Source organism: Neovison vison, chromosome 1, assembly GCF_020171115.1.
Source record: "Neovison vison isolate M4711 chromosome 1, ASM_NN_V1, whole genome shotgun sequence".
NCBI classification, from domain to species: Eukaryota; Metazoa; Chordata; class Mammalia; order Carnivora; family Mustelidae; genus Neogale; species Neogale vison.
Window position 1 is genome coordinate 104,848,752 of NC_058091.1, and position 19,432 is coordinate 104,868,183.

Genomic DNA, 19,432 nt, shown 5'->3' on the forward strand with positions numbered 1-19,432 from the left:
GAAGGAAGAAAAAGAGAGAGAGAGAATGAGTGAGAAAGAAATTTATAACTGTTATTCTGAAGATGGAGGAAGGAACCGTGAGCCAAGAAAGATAAGGAAATGATTTTGCCTTAGAGCCTTCAAAGAAATGCAGCCCTGTGGACTCATTTTACACCTCTGACCTCCAGAACTATAAAATAATAAAACTGTATTGTTTTGAGCTACTAAGTTTGTGGTATTTTGTTACAACAGCCATAGAAAACTAATACAATACAATCCTAACATATTCACAGGATCGTGAAATTAGGATGTAGACATTTATGGGGGCCATTATTCTGCCTACTATAGCATCTATATTTTTAGGCACATGAATTACTAAGTATGCATTCTCATAATTATATTAGTGAATGAAGAATTGTCTTCTATTTAAGTGAAAATAACTTTCATGTACGATGATGTCCCATACTTCAAAATGTATTGGTGGCAGGGTACTAGTTTTTAAAGGCTTTTTCCTTTCTTAAAATTCTCTGATAAATCCCCCATAAAAAGAAAAATTATTTCTATAAAGCAGCCAAATGGAAATGTGACTGAGTTCAAAATATATAATACTCTCCCATGAATACTAATACATCCTTTCATCAAAAATAAAATACAGCTCAGCTAAAAGTATTGGCAGTGCACTGTTTCACCAATGTTTATGAAGTGTTCTTTGGCATAAGTTAAAAAAAATGTTCTACAGTCTCAAAGATGGCTTGTAGAAAGTAAAATGAGAGGAAATTTTAATTTCCTACAAGGCAAACCAAAAGAACAGTAAAACCAGATCAATGATGAAAAAAAATAGAGAAAATCCAAATGGTACACCAACATCATATGACAGAAAAATCTTTAAATAAAACTAATCAAAGTACAGACTAGAATAGCTAAGAGCTCTGAGAATAACCTAATGTTATTCAAGATAAACATTGATTTCAATTAGTTTTCTATATTCATTACTGAAGGTAAAAGTGTCATTCAGGGAAAGGCAAAATAAGACATTACTATTGACAATTAAACACAAAGCAAGTTTAAGAGACATGTTTAGGATTGACAAACTTTCATAAGGTATTCAGGGACACTCAATCCAATTGGATTGATTTTGAGGGAAAATATGTGATTTTATATTCAATAGAACACTTTCATACACATTACCATACAGGCAAAAGGCCTTTTAATGTATTTTTATTTCCTTACAAACAATTACAGCAGCAGATGGGGCACTTTGTAAGGTATTCAGGAGTTTAATCCTCGTATTTTTGTGTCTGGACTTGCTGAGAGAGGTCTGTAAGTCTTTATCCATAAACATGACTCCAAAACTATTCAGATTATTTTCTTAGGAGGCAATGTCTAAACATGAAGGAAAACTTTTGGATTCAATCCATTCCATTTTCACCTGGAGAGCTGAATCTGGAAAATCAGCATTATTTCAAAGCAGAACACTTTAAAAACAATTCTGATTGTTTTCATATTTAAGATAAATGTGAACTCAATGGATATTTGTTGAATTAAATGTACTTTTTTGGGAACTGTAATTGAGACAAGAAAAATGGAAGAAATGACTAATAAGATTAAAAGCAAACCACCAATCATTCCATAAAGGTATTAGCATCTCCGGGTTTTCAAAAGAATTTATATTTCCTATTTTCTTTCCTTAATCTTTCCCTTGTTTCATTCCTTTTCCTTTTTTTCCCCCTCATGCTCATTAAGTATCACTATGTCTAGGCATTGCACACTGAGAAAAAAGAAATATGGTCCTCACCTTCATAGGCTTTTTAGAGTGGTGGATAAAATAAGCAGGTAGAAATCAAACAAGAAAAAAAAAAAACAGATAAATGTCATTGGCAGTTAAGTGTTATGAAGGAAATAATGGAGACCTCCGAGAAAAAAAAATATGGGTTGATGGAAGGAGGCAATTTTGATTGGATTATCAGGGAAGATGTATCCAAAGAAGTGATATTAAAGTAAAACCTGGGGCCACCTGGGTGGCTCAGTGGGTTAAAGCCTCTGCCTTCAGCTCAGGTCATGGTCCCAGGTCCCGAGTCGGGCTCTCTGCTCAGCAGGAAACCTACTTCCCTCTTTCTCACTGTCTGCCTCTCCGCCTACTTATGATTTCTGTCTGTCGAATAAATAAATAAAATCTTAAAAAAAAAAAAAAAGTAAAACCTGAAAGATAAGGAGTTATCCTAAAACCTCAATGATAAGGAGTTATCCAGGGGAGGAATGGAGTTAGAACCCTTTAGGCAGAGAACATAGTTCAGGCTAAGACCATGCAGTGGTGAAAGTTTAGTATATATTTACATATATGAAGGCATACTAGGAGTTTGCTACAATGTTACATGGAGAGACAGACAAGAACCAGATAAAAACAGAATCCCAAATTTTAGATGGTCATTTTGACTTAAAGATATTTTACAGAATCCCTTATAACTAGTGGGCCATGGAATTCATTTCTGGTCAAAGTTATGCAAACTGATGTGTCATGTGCACTTTTTTCTCCTTTCTTTAAAGAGAGGAAATACATCCTTCTGCCCTCTTTCCTCCATACTACTGGTTGTGATGGCTGGAGCACTCGCAGTCATCATGGACCATGAGTTTGAGAATCACACCAAACGGTGAACAGGAAGGACTCTGGTTCTCCAACAGCTTCATAGAACCAACATGCTAACTCTGGATTACTTAACTCTATGTTTCTTTTATTTTAGGAAGGAAACAACAAACTTTTAAAAGCAATGGTTACTTTGGGGGTTTCTATTATTGCAGCCAATACCTAATACAGGATGCTGATGTAATAGATCAAATGAGAGGCAGCATAGAGAGACAGTGGCTATGGAGAGAAAAAGACACATTCAAGCTCTATTTTAAAGGGAGAGACCAAAGGACTTAACAATAGATTGGACATGGCAGGGTGAGGGAAATAGAAATGTCAAAAATTAATCCAAGATAAGTGGCTTGAACAACAATTTGGAAGAAGGTGTCATCATTACTGAATTGGGGATAAACTGAAGAGGCAATATTTGAGGAAAAATAAAGACTTCACTTTGGATGCATCTCAGAAATACTAAATCCCCCTATCATATTTGTTTAAAATCTGTGCTAAATCTATCAAGCAATGGATATATACTTTCAGAAATGACTGTAATTGTTAAATTCATTATAAAATTCATAGTTAATTATAATGTCATCAGAAGATCTATAACCCTATAGTGGGTTTAGGAATTCTCACTGAACCTGAGTTGTTTCTTTTTTTTTTTCTTTTCCCCTTTATATTACTCATAAGTAGATGAAGTTGCTGTGCAAACATGCCATTTTCTTGTGGTTGTTTCGTATTCTAGAGGGAAAAAGCACCCAAACAGGACCTCTATTTAAAGCATCAGCTTCTCTCTTTTTCTCTAAGGGGAATACTATTGTTTTTGAAGGCTAGTGATTTACAATGTTATCTAATTCAAACTTCAGTTGTAGGGCTTGTCATCATCATTTTCCAGATGGGTAACTTAGAGAAGTTAAAAAAATGTCACCAGGGTTACAAGCTAGAATAAAGCAGAACAAGAATTTGAAGCTAATCTACCACATCCCGAGGTCTGTGTTCTTACTGTTAAATATTGCTTCTTTCTTGTATGTTCATCCTATAAATAAAGCCAAACAAATTCAAAGATATTGTCTTAATGCTAATTAATTATAATGACGAGAATTACTTTTGCAAATATATTTACATATTTGTCCACACATACTTATGTATATAGACTCTGAAATTCTTCCAATACAGAACAATATATAAAGAGTTCAATGAGAGTAGAACTTTTCATGAGAAACCCTATATCTCTTGGTCGCCTCTGGCATTGATTAAATTGAAGTTAAAAAAATTATAATTTAGTTCCATCTTCAGACAGTCCATTATCAAAGCATAATGCCTTTTAAATGAGTTGAAAGAAAAGCCCATAGGCAGTAAAAAGTAGTAAAATCAAGAATGATAGTCTAGTGCGTGATATTTAAATGAGAAGTAAGAGGAGTAAATAAAAGGGCACTGCCAATTCTAGCCAGGAGAAATTACAATGTATCCACTAAGGAAAAGACTCGAATATATTTTTATAGAAAAAATAATAACTTAGCGATATGAATAGTTCTTTCCCCTAGATTCCTTCTTTTTATACTACCCTGCTTTTCTTTAGTATAACAGTTATTCAGTGTCCTGGAGTTCAGTGATTTTACTATCTACATAGTATAAACCATCATGCAAATTGCTTGTACTAAATACTAGAATCAAATGTAAGGAGGTTATATAAAAACAAACTATATCATGCTTACAGTCATCATGAACTCATTATATGAAAGGATATACATTAAGTGATAATAGATACAAAAGAGAAATTAGTGATTTCTTACCTCAAGGAGTTCACCTCCTTGTGAAAGCAATATACATATACAAGTGTGTAAATGTGTGTGTGTGTCTGCATAAAACCATATTTAAGTAAAGGCTCTCATTATGTATATGCTAAATTTCTAAGTCAATAAGACAAGCTTCACTGCTCATGAACTTATATTACTGCTAATGGTTTGTGAGAGTAATAAACATAATTTAATATACAGATACACAAATAAATGTATCTTTATAAGTGATCTTCAGTTTTCACTCAGTTGGCGTATTTGAACATTGGATATTGACTACCCAATCAGTTCTAACTTTAAATGAAGACTTTCCAGCTGATTGCTGAACAATTAGAACAACACGTTAGGGACGCCTGGGTGGCTCAGTTGGTTAAGCAGCTGCCTTCGGCTCAGGTCATGATCCCAGCGTCCTGGGATCGAATCCTGCGTTGGGCTCCTTGCTCAGCGGGGAGCCTGCTTCTCCCTCTGCCTGTGCCTGCCTCTCTGTCTGCCTGTGCTCACTCTCTCTGACGAATAAATAAATAAAAGCTTAAAAAAAAAAAAAAAAGAACAACACTTTACTCCTCCTCCTCATTCAGTACTTTTCCTTCTCAGTGATGTTTCCTAACTTACTTTGGGCTCCCATCAGGCCACCCTGCTCCTAGTCTATCCTCTCTGTTAAATCAGGAAACTATATACACTTTCAGTGACAGAAAGACACTTTTCATCTGCAGTCCTCTGTGCTGTGTCCAAATCACTTTATGAGTTCCTGTCTTGGCTCCCTCTGGTGTTAAATAAGGCAGGTCAATGGCTTCCCACCTTGGGATTGCCACATTTCCAGAAGTTAGCATCCCCAGCCCTCTCCCAAGTTTAACCCCTGATTTGTCCAGTCTTGCCCCCAAACTTTCAGGTAGAGATTTTCTTTTTGTATATTTGAAGTTACATTACTGTTTGATGAAATTTTACATTAAAAATATAGTCCTCATTATATCTTTTTCTTAATGTAGACTTTTCTCTAACTTTTCCACTTTTTCTACTAATGTATCTTATTAATAACCCTCCCCCCAACAGCAAGCATTTGTTTCTCAGTTCTAGAGGCTGGAAGTCAAAGATGAAGGTGCTGACAGATGTGATACCTGATGAATCAGGTATTTCTTTCTTAAAAAAGTATACCTTACAGGAACTCATTACGATCAAAACAGAAATTATAATACTTTTTCAAGTAAATAGAGCCACTACTATTTTTAGTGTATTTTAATGTTTTGGGAAAAGAAAGAAATTTTAAAAGACTTCTATAAAAATGAAATTAGTGTACATGAGCATTTCTTTTAAGTATGATGGCAATTTAAGGTCAACAGATGTTTTAAACTTTTTTTGTAATTGTCTGACATTTGAAAATATTTTCCTTCTAGTGCCAAGAAATGTATAATTGTATAATTGTAAATATAAAAATAAAAATTCAAAAAACTCATTTCAAAAACTCAATAAAAAGCAATTTTTAATTTAAAACTAAATTTGTTTCACATATACAGTTTTAAAGTTAAAATTTTAATACAGTAGACTGATAATAATATTTCTTTATGTGTTAATAAAGAACACAAAAAGCAGATATTCTGGGAGGCTTCTGTGTATAAACTAATTATTTTTACTCCATGAAGGCAAATGAAAGCTTTCTTAAAGAAGAACATGCTAGTCTCACTCTGGATATCCATTTAAATAAGCAAATGTCAAATTACAAGTTAGGTAAAAATTATTTTTTAAAAGAAAAGTTTCTATATTACTGACAAACAAATTCTTCTCTTTTTAGTTAAAAGAATATAGGTTTAGAATAATTCTATGGGAAAATATATTTTACCAAATGTGGCATAAGAAAACTTTACAGTCTGAATAGATTATGATCAGGTAAGACAATGAAAATTACCTCTTGAAATCTCCAATCTAAGAGTGTCATATAGTTGAATTCAAATTCAAATTTATTGGTACAGACTTAGTCTTAGTCTATAACATATGTTTCAGAGTAAGAAAGTAGTTATTGCCATCATTTTAAGAAGCTAATATAAGTGAACCAAAACTTTATTTTTTTAACATTCCAATTCCAATTATAGATAAAAATGTAAAAATCATAAGTTAAATATAAGCAAATATGCTCACCAGTATATTAAAATAGTTTTTAGTCATAGGTGAGATTAGTTCTCAGGAATGCAAGGTAATTTAATAAAACAGAATATAAATCTATGTTTAAGGGAAGATTTGAAGACTAATTCAGCCACTTACTGGACCTTTAATTCTGTCAAGTTGGTGAACTTGACATGACTCCCTTTCTTTATCATAATATAGGGCTAGTGTTATGTATCTCAAACAAGTGCTGGGAAGATTTAGGTTGATTAATGCTGTAAAACACTTAAGATAGTGTCTGGAAAATTGCAAGAGTTCACTCTTTTGCTCAGGCCCGTGGGGCCGGCAGGATGGGCAAGTGTCGCAGTCTCCGTACTGTCAGGAAGCTCCACAGCCACCGATGAGATCAGAAGTGGCATGATAAACCATACAAGAAAGCCCATGTGGGCACAGCCCTAAAGGCCAACCCTTTTGGAGGCACGTCCCAGGCAAAAGGAATTGTGCTGGAAGAAGTAGGGGTTGAAGCCAAGCAGCCAAATTCTGCCATCAGGAAGTGTGTCAGGGTCCAGCTGATCAAGAATGGCAAAAAAATCACAGCCTTTGTACCCAAGGATGGTTGTTTGATTTTTATGAGGAAAATGATGAGGTTCTGGTTGCTGGATTTGGTCACAAAGGTTATGCTGTCGGTGACATTCCTGGAGTTTGTTTTAAGGTTATCAAAAGTAGCCAATGTCTCTCTTTTGGCCTTATACAAAGGCAAGAAGGAAAGACCAAGATCATAAAATTTGACAGCAAAAAAGTGATAATAATAAATTTTCATAAGCCTGAGTAAAAAAAAAAAAAAAAAAGAAAGAAAATTGCAAGAGTTCAATATTTGCTAGCTAGTAGTAGTAGTAGGAGGAGGAGTAATATTAGTAGTAATTGTTAATATATTTAATCAGAAAAAGTATTAATAATTCACCACAATATATCATTTTCTAATAAACATAAGGATAAGCTGAAAAGACATTCCATGAAATTCAATACCTATTACTGAAAACTTAAAAAAACAATAGGAAGATGATTAATTAACATAAGCTGAGAGAGAATATAGAGCTTAAACTAATGATTTGTAAAATATAATTAGTATAATATTATACTCATTCTTATTGATTCCAATACCCTCAATCATCTACCTCCTCTGCTCATAGGGCACTACATTTTAAAAACTATGTATAGATAGAAGAATAGAGGATTTTGAGGGAGAATTGAGAAATCAGGCCCATCATTTCTAACCACATTCTTTTGACCCACAGAACTCAGTTACCTGGCCCCCCCTAAAAATAGGCAGAATGATAAATGCAGTGTAACAAAGAGAAAAATAAGATAATATTGGTGAGCCCATATGAGTGTCTCTGCCACACATCGACTAATGCAAATGTTGAGATGTTTTCAATATCTTAATATAAACAGGGTAAGTTATGCCATTTTTCTTGTATATGAACATATCTCTAAGATATTTTTTACAAGCAGAATATAGATATTTAATATATTGAAGGGTATTTCCTAATTAGCCTCCACTCCTTTTTTTTCTAAGTAAAGATTTTTGTAAGAGAAGTTTTAGGTTCATAGCAATATTAAGATGACAGTATAGAGATTTCCCATATGCCCCCTGATCCCACACAGACATGGCCTGTCCCATTAGCATCAACCCACCAGAGTGGCACATTAATTAAAATGGATGAACATACATTGACACATCGTTATCACCCAAAGCACATAGTTTACATTATGGGTTCAGTCTTGGTGTTGCATATTCCATGGGTTTGGGCAAATGTTTAAGGGCATGTACCCATCATTGTGCTATCATACAGAGTGTGTTCACTGCCCTAAAAATCCTCTGTACTCTACTTATTCATCTCCTCCACCCACCTCTTAGCAACCACTGATCTTTTTACTGTCTCCACAGTTTTGCCTTTTCCAGAATGCCATATAGTTGGAATAATATTATTATGAAGCCTTTTCAGATTGGCTTCTTTCACTTAATAATATGCATTTAAGTTTCCTTCATGTCTTTTCATAGCTTGATAGCTCACTTCTTTTTAGTGATGAATAATATTTCATCATGTAGATGTACCACAGTTTACTTATCCATTCACCTACTGAAATCATCTTGGTTGCTTGTAAGTTTCAGCAATTATGAACAAAGCTGTTACAAACATCTGTGTGCAGGTGTTTGTACGGATGTGTTTTCAACCCCTGTGGGTAAATACCAAGGAACATGATTGCTGGATCGTATGTAAGAGTGTGTTTAGTTTTCTCCGAAACCACTAAACCATCTTCCAAAGTAGCTGTACCATTTTAAATTCCTACCAGCAATGAGTGAGGATTCCTGTTACTCCACATTCTCACCAGCATTTGGTGTTGTCAGTGTTCTAGATTTGTGTCCTTATTTTGTTCTGGTAAGTGCCTCTGTTCCTTTTTTACTGATTTATGCTCCCCTCAGTAATGTTATCAAGTCCCCATTTCCTCATATTTTCATAAAGATAGTGTGCTGTCAGACTTTTGGAGTTTTTGTTAATTTGATCATAGATGAAACACATTAGCAGTGTTGTTTAAATTTGCATTTATTTTATTATGAAAGAGATTGAGCATTTCATATCTTATGAAACATTTTTATTTCCTTCTTTATGAACTCTGCTCAGTCATTGGTGATGATAAGATACGCAACATCACTAATCATCAGGACAATGTAAATGAAAACCACAATGAGCTATCACTTCATACTTATTAGAATGGCTATTATCACACAAACAAGAAATAACAAGCATGGGTGAGGATGTAGAGAAAAGAGAACCCTCATGCAGTGATGATGGAAATGTAAATTTGTACTGCTACAATGGAAAACAATATGAACTTCCCTTCAAAATTAAAAGTGGAACTACCATATGATCCAGCAATCCTACTTCTAGGTATTTTTCCAAAGGCAATAACATCTCTACATTGAAGAGATATCGGATTCCCATACCAACTGCATTACATTAGCCATCTTGGATGCTAGACACTGTTCTCTTTAATACTTCCAGATAGTTCTTTCTTCAAGTCCTGGGTATCTTCACACCCATGAGCTAGTCATTTGTTTTTATTGAACACTTGAGAGAGACCCTCTGTAGGGAACTCGCTGGAGTTCTTTTTCCGTACAGCTGTCTCCTCTTTGGTACTCTGTCCTGTGAACACAAGTTGCCTTAATCTCTCGGCACTGTCACCTCTGCCTCCAGCTGAGTGCTCTCCCTTTATCTTAGCTTGGAATCTCTCTCTCAGCAGTCAAAGCAATGGAGTAAGCATAGAGCTCTCCTTTTTTGTTTTCAGTTTCTTGGAGATCATTGTCTATCATTACCTGATGTCTACCATTTTTTATTTTTTCAAGTGAACAAATCAAGTCCCTGTTTCTCTATCTCGGTGCAATGCAAATTCTATAATTACAATTTTAAAATAGAGGCCAGATCATACTCATGTCAGTCTGGATCCCAAACAGAAGTGCATGGCAAAAAAATTAGTAAAATTTAAAGAATGCTTATATTCAGAGGGGTTATTCATGGAGATTTGGTTGCACACTGAGAAGCCACAATAAACAGTATAACCATCCTAGGCTAATAGCAGCAGAGATGTTACTAACCCTGGTCCCTTTGGGCCTAGGACACAAGGTGTTTACTAGACCTCAGAAGGAGATCAAGTTAAGACGCCTTCCTTGAAAAAATGCGTGACCTGGGTGACTTAGTCATTAAGCGCCTGCCTTCAGCTCAGGTCATGATCCCAGAATCCTGGGATCGAGTCCCTTGCTTGGCGGGAAGCTTGCTTCTCCCTCTCCCACTCCACCTGTTTGTGTTCCCTCTCTCACTGTCTCTCTCTGTCAAGTGAATAAATAGAATCTTTAGAAAAATAAAATGTGAGACCTAAGGTAAAACGGGAGGGAGGAGCCAGAGAAATATACTAACATCACTCTCTTCTATTGTCCTTTCTTTTTCCCTTTTCTTTTTCCTTTCTTTTTCTTAATCTAAATTAGAAGTCAAAGGCAAAAAAGAGTATAGAATAGCTTGCATAGGTCAGCGTCTCAAAGGAGAGCAAGGTGTATTTGCAAAGGAAATGGAAAATACCTAGCACAAGATAATTTTTGGCATGCTTTTATGCATGCAGTTGTGTAAACCCTGGTAATCATGTTTGATTCTTTCATGTCCCCCACCTCCCCATTCCAAGTGGCCACAGATTCTGTAGATTCTACTTTTCAATCAGTTACATGTTTATTGCTTCCTCTCCAACTTACTACTGTCACTACTGTTTTAATGAATGTTATCACTATATTCCAATGCACTTTGCCATAACCTCTTAAATACTTTCTTGGCCTTCCAGTTTTAGTCCCCCTCTTTAGTCCATCTATTCTTTAGAAATAATGGGATTGATTTTCTTTCTTTTTAATTCAGGACTGATCACATCATTTCACAACTTTATATTTTCCCATGATTCAAACATTTCAGTGGGGATTTCAAGAGGACCCATTTTCTGGATTCTACCATTGTCATCATCTTAAGCAAGAGGAAGACATAATAAAATACAAAATGTAAAGCTGGCTGTTTTTCATAAATTTCTCTTGAAAACTCCTATTCTCCTAATCCTTCAAATGTCATCAATCTCTCATTATAGTTATTACTAGGTTACCTTTTCCCCACAGTGCTGAACTAGCTTCTTATCTCAACCAACTGACGCCTCTTTAGCACTCATTAAACTAAGAATTACTTCTATTAATCTTTATATTATTTCTCTTAATAAAAGACTGATTTTTATGTAAGACATACCTTGTATCAACTTCAGATGCGAATTAGTTTCTCATGCTTAAAGTATTCAGGATCAATATTTAATTCACTTTATTGCTTAGCGAACTATCAATTAATTCAGTTTCTAATCCAATTTTTATTTTATGTGCTCAAGGAAACAGTTTATATAGTATCTTAACATTTTAAAATCTTGGTTGCAGAGAATATATTTGAGCCATTTTTAAAATATCAAATAAATACACAGAAATATTGTTCAAATGACACTTCATTTATCTAAATCAGTCTACAACCATAGAAGTTGTTTGCCGTGTTTAGAAAGGAACATATAACTTGATGAACAATAATGAAAAAATTTGATGTGCACTTACAAGGCCTAGCTTCTAGCTCCGAGCTTTTCATTATAGTTCCTTCTTCACTAAAATTTAATTCTTTACAACATTACTTATCTTTATATTACATTCTCTCAAAAGTTTAATCATTTCTGAAATGTCTGAGTCTTCATCTGATTCTACCACTTACTATCTTGAAGTGGCCTTCGACATGTTTCTCTTGGGATCTGTTTCCTCATCTGTGAAATGTGAATAATAACTTCTACTTTAGGGCAATTTTGTGAGGAATAACTGAATTAATGCATCAAACTGCTTAGAACAATGTTTGGAATATAGGAACAATCTACAAGTGTTATTATTATTATGAAATCAGGTATAAATGCTTACTCTGTCTCCTCCTTCATAAGGCCAACAGTAAACCTGATTTGCACTACTGCTCCCCATTAATTTACATCTCATTGAAGACTTCACTCTCTCAATTATCTTATTTTTCCAGCACCTTAAATTTCTCCCTTGTCACTTGCTCTTTCTTACCAGCATTTAGATATCTTCAAATATTTGTTTGACTGTAAACATGCCACTCAAACATATTCCATGAGGATAAGTTCTTGTGTTCATCTTCTTTTTTACCACATCTCAGTGTCTAATATATAGTAAATATATATATATTACTATATTACTATATTTACTCAGTAAATATTAATTAAATTAAAGAATGGAAAAATCATAAATTAATCATTTGAGCCCTGATAGCTATCGACCTATTTCCTGCCAATGCTTCACAGACCAACATCTACATCTATTTTCATTTCCCACTCATTTCTCATTCCTCAGCAAACTCTTCTCTACTTCATCCATTTCACTTAAATGGTTGTTATCAATTAAGTTAAAATATATGTTGCATCAGGGGCGCCTGGCTGGCTCAGTCAGTAGAACATGTAACTCTTGATCTCAAGGTAGTAGGGAGTTCAAGTCCCATATTGGGCATGTAGAGATTACTTTAAAAAAAAATTAAATATATATATATATATATATATATATATATATGGTTGCATTTAACTTATGCCCTGGAAACAATACATAACCAATTCAAATTCAATATAAAGCAAGTTCATCCCACTTAGGAAGTTAAGTTTTAAAAATTATAAAGCTTTCACTGTAAGACAGACATAGAAAATCTTTAAATAACGTATTACAGAGATTCAGAGAAAAAGGATCTGATACTTAGACACTGTAAGTAGGATGAGGAATGATAATGTGAGAAGAACAGAACAATGGAAAAAGAAGAGATCAAGACAAGATTTTTGCATTTACTGGAAACAAATGTAGCTAATAGCATCAGTGAGTCTGGCAATAGGCAAGAAATAGCATGCCCTGCTCCATAACTAGTGTGAGGTATGGGGTAAAATCCTTGGGGGGAATGGAGTAAATGAGCAAGAGACTTCAGAAAAAATGGGGTAACACTTCCATTTATAGCTATGGTAGGTTAGATGGCATTGAAACCCTCCATGCTAAAGTAATATTCAAGCTACATATTTTACAAATAAATGTACAACAACAATTTCAGGGAGTTATCCAGTAACCAATGAAAAGTTCTGATCCTAAAAGCAAGGAAAAACATAAGTTTAACAGATTTCTTTGTAAGGATTTTTTGCACACTCTAGCTAAGGAAAACAGAACCCAATTAAACAGTAAGTTTCCCTGGAGGGAAAAAACAGAGATTGTGGTTCAGGGATGCCAAGAAAGTTGGGGGCAGGAATCAGAGGTCCCAGAATGTTAACCCTAAAAATCTCTGGAAAATTTTTTCGGAGCTTTTGCTTTTAGATGGCATTTAATCTGTGAGTACATGGTTGGATCTCTGGAAAACCTAGGAGAGAATAGCTACCAAGGATTAGAGAGCAGAGAAGAAATTCTTAGTCTGCACAATGGTGAAGAGATACAGACGGGATTTTGGGTCCTTCTGGAACAGAGACACCTTAGGAACACCTTAGGCTTCCAGTAGAAATTAAAGAAAGGACATATCACACAAATAAGGACTATGACATTAAAGTAGGGATTGTGCTCTGGGAGTATGGGCAAACCAGAACTCTCCTCTCTAATAAAGCTTTAGAGCAATCCTTCATCAAATTAGTGTGATCCAATGGTAATGTAAGTAGACCCCAGAACAAAACTTAATACTATTTAGAGGATATTAAAATAACCCAAGAACTCTTCAAAGTATTTTCTAAAATATCCAGCATATAATAAAAATAACTAGCTATATAAGGAAGCAGGAAAACACTATTCAATTTTGGAGAGATAAAACAGACCCAAAGACAATCCAGATACTGGATTTAGAGAACAACATTTTCAAAGTAAATATGTGTGTTATAATTAGACAAAATAAAGGAACAATTAAAGAAAATATGGATCAAATATATGAGGGAGGAAGTTTCATCAGAGCTGAATAATGAATAGAAAATAGAAATTCTAAAACTAAAAATACAATGTCAGAACTAAAAAAATCATATGGTGGGATAAACTGTAGACTTTATAGAGCAGAAGACAAGATTAATGAACATGAAGATAGAGCAACAGAAAAACACCAAAAGAAAAAAAGAAAAAAAAATGAAGCATAAGAAACATATGGTACATGGTCATAAAAGACACAAAACAAAATATAAAAGACACACAGGATATGATCATAGTATCTAGGATATATATAACTGGAATCCTAAAGGGAAAAAGGGAAAAGAAATAGGATGGAATAAGATGGAAGCCTTTTTTTTTTTTTTTTTTTTTTTTAGAGATAGAGTAAGAGCATAGGTAAAGGGCAGAGGGAGAGAGAGACTCTTAAGCAGGTTCAGAGCCCCATGCAGGGCTTGATCTCCTGGCGATGAGATCATGACTTGAGCTGAAATAAAAAATAGGGCGCTTAACTGACTGAGCCACCCAAGTGCTTTGGGATGAAAGCCATATCTGAAGAAATAATTGTAAAAATATCCAAATCTACAGGAAGAAAAGTATCAACTCCCAGATCCAAGTATTCCACAAATCTATATGAGGTTAAAAAACACACATCCACATACCCCCTTAGGCACATCATATTCACATTGCTGAAAATGTGAACACACAGCTAGGTGAAAAATACTCATTACTCCCAATAAGCGACAAAAGAAATTATGGATGCCAAAAGTCATGAGATGACATCTTCAAAGTGGTAGGGGAAGAAAAAAAAATAATTTGAATCCAGAATTTTATTATTTAGCAAAAATAGCATAAATGAAGGTAAATTTCAGACATTTTTAGATGAAAACAGATAAGAAGCAAACAAAAAGTATAAACATTGTATCACTAGCAGACCTAAAGATTGTGAAGATTGTAGAGAATTATAGGTACAATAGGAAGTCAATAAAAACATAATAGACAGCTTTTATTTTATGTTTGTTTTTAAAAATTTTTTTAACTTGAGTATAGCTGACATACTACTACAGCACTATTACAGTATCATTGACTATATTTCTTATGCTGTACTTTTTTTCCCATGACCTATTTATTCCATAACTAGAGGCAACAGACAGCTTTTAATTAAATAATTCTCATCATATGAACGTAAGAATAAGTGTCATAACTGGGTTCTATTTGTAGGCAAAATAATTTGGCAAAATTAGATGATAAATACTTTAAAAGAAATTCTAGGAGAATATGATTATCTAGATAGACAGTTTCCTTAGTTATGACATAAAGTAATAGAAAATTGCTATTTAAATAATGAACTTTTTTTGGAGACTAAAAAGTCTTCAGAGCCCCATGAAGAATAACATGAAGTAGAAGGTAGGCAAACGAGGCCAAAAGAAGTCTTGTGTTTATTTCCTCTTTCTATTAGGTTTCTGGATGTGTTTTCTATTAACAATAATAAAATATTTGATAATAATTTTTCTGTATTTGGAAGAAATAGCAAAATATTGGACCTGATAAGTAAGTTTCTTAATATAACAAACTTTATAAATATGCTCTTACTCTTTTTCTTTTTTTCAATATCTTTAAAGACAGTAAGATTATATAAGGTAATCATTAAAACTATGCATGGATTTTGAAACACATATAAAACATTTGTATCAAAGGAATAACATAAAATGGTTGAGAAGAATTAGAATTATAGGAGTAAATTTTCTATATCTTTTTACACGCAAATATGAGTCTGAAAAACATCTGATAAGTTGAGATGTATATTGTGAGCCCTAGAGCAACCACTAAGAAAAATAATTCAAAAATATAATGAAAAAGTCACAAAAGGAATTAAAATATTCCACTAAAAAACACCCACTTAACACAAAAGAAGGCAAAACAGGAGGTTCAGAGGAACTAAACTCATGAGACGCATAACATGTCACATGTTTTGTGACATGTTTTGTGGTTTGTGTTATGAAAATGTAACACAAAACAGCAGATGTAAATCCAAACATATCTATAGTAATATTAAAAATGAATAGATTTAACATTCTGACCAAAGGCAGAGAGTATGAGATTATCAACTGCATGCTTTCTACAAGTAATATGCTTCATGTTCAAAGAAATGGTTTAAAATTAAAAGGATAGAAAAGGATATACCAGTAAATCAGACTTGGAGAGATAGCCCTAAAAAACTGCAGGATTATTAGATATTTCTGGAGGAGTTTTGGAAAAGTGCTGGGGATCTGACCCCATGTGGATATGGAGAGAGCAAGATGATGATGTCAGGTGGTCAAGGATAAATATCTAGAATGAAGTTTCCTTTTTTTTTTTTGAAGATTTTATTTATTTGAGAGAAAGAGAGGATGAACAGGGGGGAGAGGCAGAGGGACAAGCAGACTCCCCGTGGAGCAGGGAGCTGGACATGGGGCTCATTTCCAGGACCCTGAGATCATGACCTGAGCTGAAGTCACACTCTTAGCCAACTGAGCCACCCAGGCAGCCCTGGAATAAGGATTCCAATAAGGACTACCAGTGTACATTGTGTAAATGCACTGAGGCCAACCAGCGGCGGGGTTATGTAATGAATGGATTGTGGAACCTCGGTTATAAATTTAGAACTGTCAAAATTCTGGTACTTGGGTTGAGAAGGAAACAGAGCAAACACATTTATAACGTAAAGGCAAGTATTGGGCCCTGCAAAAACTAGGAGATAGTTTCTCCTATTTGTTCCTCAAGGCAGGGGGTCCTATATATCTTTGTCTCATGAGGGCTTAGTTCAGTGGTTATCATACGGCACATACCAACAGATATGACTGAAGGATTGAAAAAAGTAATAAAAGTCAAAGAATGAGTCATAAGAAATAAGACAGATTTAGCTAATTTAGGCCCAAAGTCAGAGTAGGATTAATATAGGGCAGACTTAAGACTGATTTCCTGAGCACTTCTTAATTTGTGTACTTAAAAAGAGAATGGTATAAAGCAGTGCTATACCTGATTAGAGCCATGATAAAGAACAGGACAAGGGCTGAGAGCCTGGAAGTCCATTTCAAACATAAATGACCTTTTATAAATGATATGGTATAAGGATCTTATTTGTTTGATGGTGCAGAGAAGTGCTCAATGGTACCTTCTCATTAGTGCCCATTATATGCATGGTGAGTGTTATTTAGGAAAATGATATAACCACATAATATAGAAAAAAAGTTTTATGAAAGGAAAGTACATACAAATATTAGATGTAAAGTTGAAAGAGAGAAAGACTTTAGAATAAAAAAATGAACGAGGTCATTTTCAGGTGGAAATAATCATCATTAAAAAAGAAGATACCTTTTTAGGGGTGCCTGGGTAACTCTTTTGGTTAAACGTCTACTTTTGGCTCAGGTTATGATCCCAAGGTCCTGGGGGTGAGTCCTGAGTCGGCCTCCTTCCCTCTCCCTGCTCATGTCTTCTCTGTCTGTCTCTCTCTCAAATAAATAAAATCTTTTTTTTAAAAAAAGATAACTTTTAATTCTAGAAAACTTTAATTCTAGAAAAGCCTGAATTATCTTCCTAGTCATATATACTCATTTTCATTATAAATAGCTGCATTCACATAATGTTTTTAGAAAAGGTGTCATTTTATTACTTTATCCTCCCATCTGTAATTTGTCATTTAATATGCATATGTATACGCATGTCTTATGTTTAATTAAAATACATAATTTAATTATATTATATATTTAATTAATATATCTATAAATATATACACCTGTCTTCTATAAAATATATTTCATAGAACTAATATATACATAGTACCACAACTGGCTCTGTGTAACACACACATACACAAAATGCAGTACTCATTTAAAATTTACATTCCAAATTAACTGTCTCTATACAATTTTTATGGTGTTATAGCATAACTTAATGTTTCTTAATTGTTTCAATATCTCAACATTGTGGTTTAAAGTAAAATCGTGCTCCCTGGGTTCGCTAGAATTTTCCATACCTTCCTTTAGTTCTTATTGCTGCAGATGAATATTTTCACCCATTTTTGTTGGGTTCTTTTCTCCTTCTCCACAGGATATGATACGATAAACTTGTTCCTTTCTCTTTTAGTCATCAACTTGCTCTTTCTTCCTTAACCCGAGAAGATGGTGGCTTTGTTGGCAATTCATTCATAATATTGAGCCATCCAGTGTGACTCTCATGTATTTCATTTTCCCCTCAAAATATCTTGGTCCCAAGCTCTTTGTACTGTGATAAAACATCCAGGTAGCTTCACCCATTAATTCAAGTTAATTCAAGCTCCAGTCTACAATTGACATTGCCCCAAACTCTACCAGGACAGGACTGCATTCCTGATCTATCTCTTCCCACTTTGGAGTATATATGCGACTTATGACGTCATCATCCCCCTTTAAATGTTTCCATTTCCAAGCCGCTGATGTTCTTCACCTCTGCTCAGTTATTTCCCACATCAAACATCTTTCCTTTACCCGTCTGTCAGCTCAGTGTGATTCAGTGTACAATTAGTTAGATAATTAATAAATCAATGTGTAAAATAAAAATGGAAATGAATAGTGAGGCCAAGGTCCATTGCCAGGAGAATTTATTCTCAAATAAATTGAATAGTTTCCACACAAGTGCATGAAAGGAAGTTAAGGGTTTTTAGTGATGTACAGACATCACTAAAAATAGAAGTCCAGCAGACATAATGCCCTCTACAAGATTATCTCAAAAACATATTCATCATCAAGACTTTATTTCAAAATCTTTCTGAAGACCAAGTAGGAAATCAATAGGATGGCAACTAAGGTAGAAGGAACTTTAGGCACTGATCTATAATATCAGAAAAATTACAGAGATTGCACAGGAACTATTATGCAGGAAAAATAGAAAGTAAGAAGGAGAAAACTGTAGATTATGGCCAAACCATTAAATTTCTGGAGTTGCAGAGAGAAATGTTTTACCAGTCTTGGTAGATATGGACAGCCATTGAAGGTTTTATGAGAGGCTGACATAAATGGAGTTTCACACTATCACAAAACTTTTCTGACACCAATGTTTAGGATAAATCAGTGTTAAGAGCAAGAGTGTTGGAGGACAGGATTCAGGCAGGAGTCTGTTTAAATTGTGCTTTAGAAAGCCACACGTCTCCATGGAAGCCAGATGAGCACATGTGGAACATTTTAGGCTGTGGAGCTAGGCTGTAGCTCTACTCCTGACTCCATTGTTTATTAGTTTGGTGACTTTAGGCAAATAATTAAATCTCTTTGGGGATCATTATCTCCATCCAAAAAACAGAAACTACAAGTAGTTTCTTCTTTTTAGATTTGTTGAGGATTGCATAAGGTAAATTGTGAAAGGTCCTGGTGCTCTGGTGACACC

At 34.4% G+C, this 19,432-nt stretch overlaps 1 pseudogene; it reads left to right on the forward strand.

Annotated features, from left to right (window-relative positions):
- The first annotated feature begins 6,824 nt into the window (after positions 1–6,824).
- Positions 6,825–7,274, forward strand: LOC122899742 (annotated as a pseudogene).
- The last annotated feature ends 12,158 nt before the right edge of the window (positions 7,275–19,432 follow it).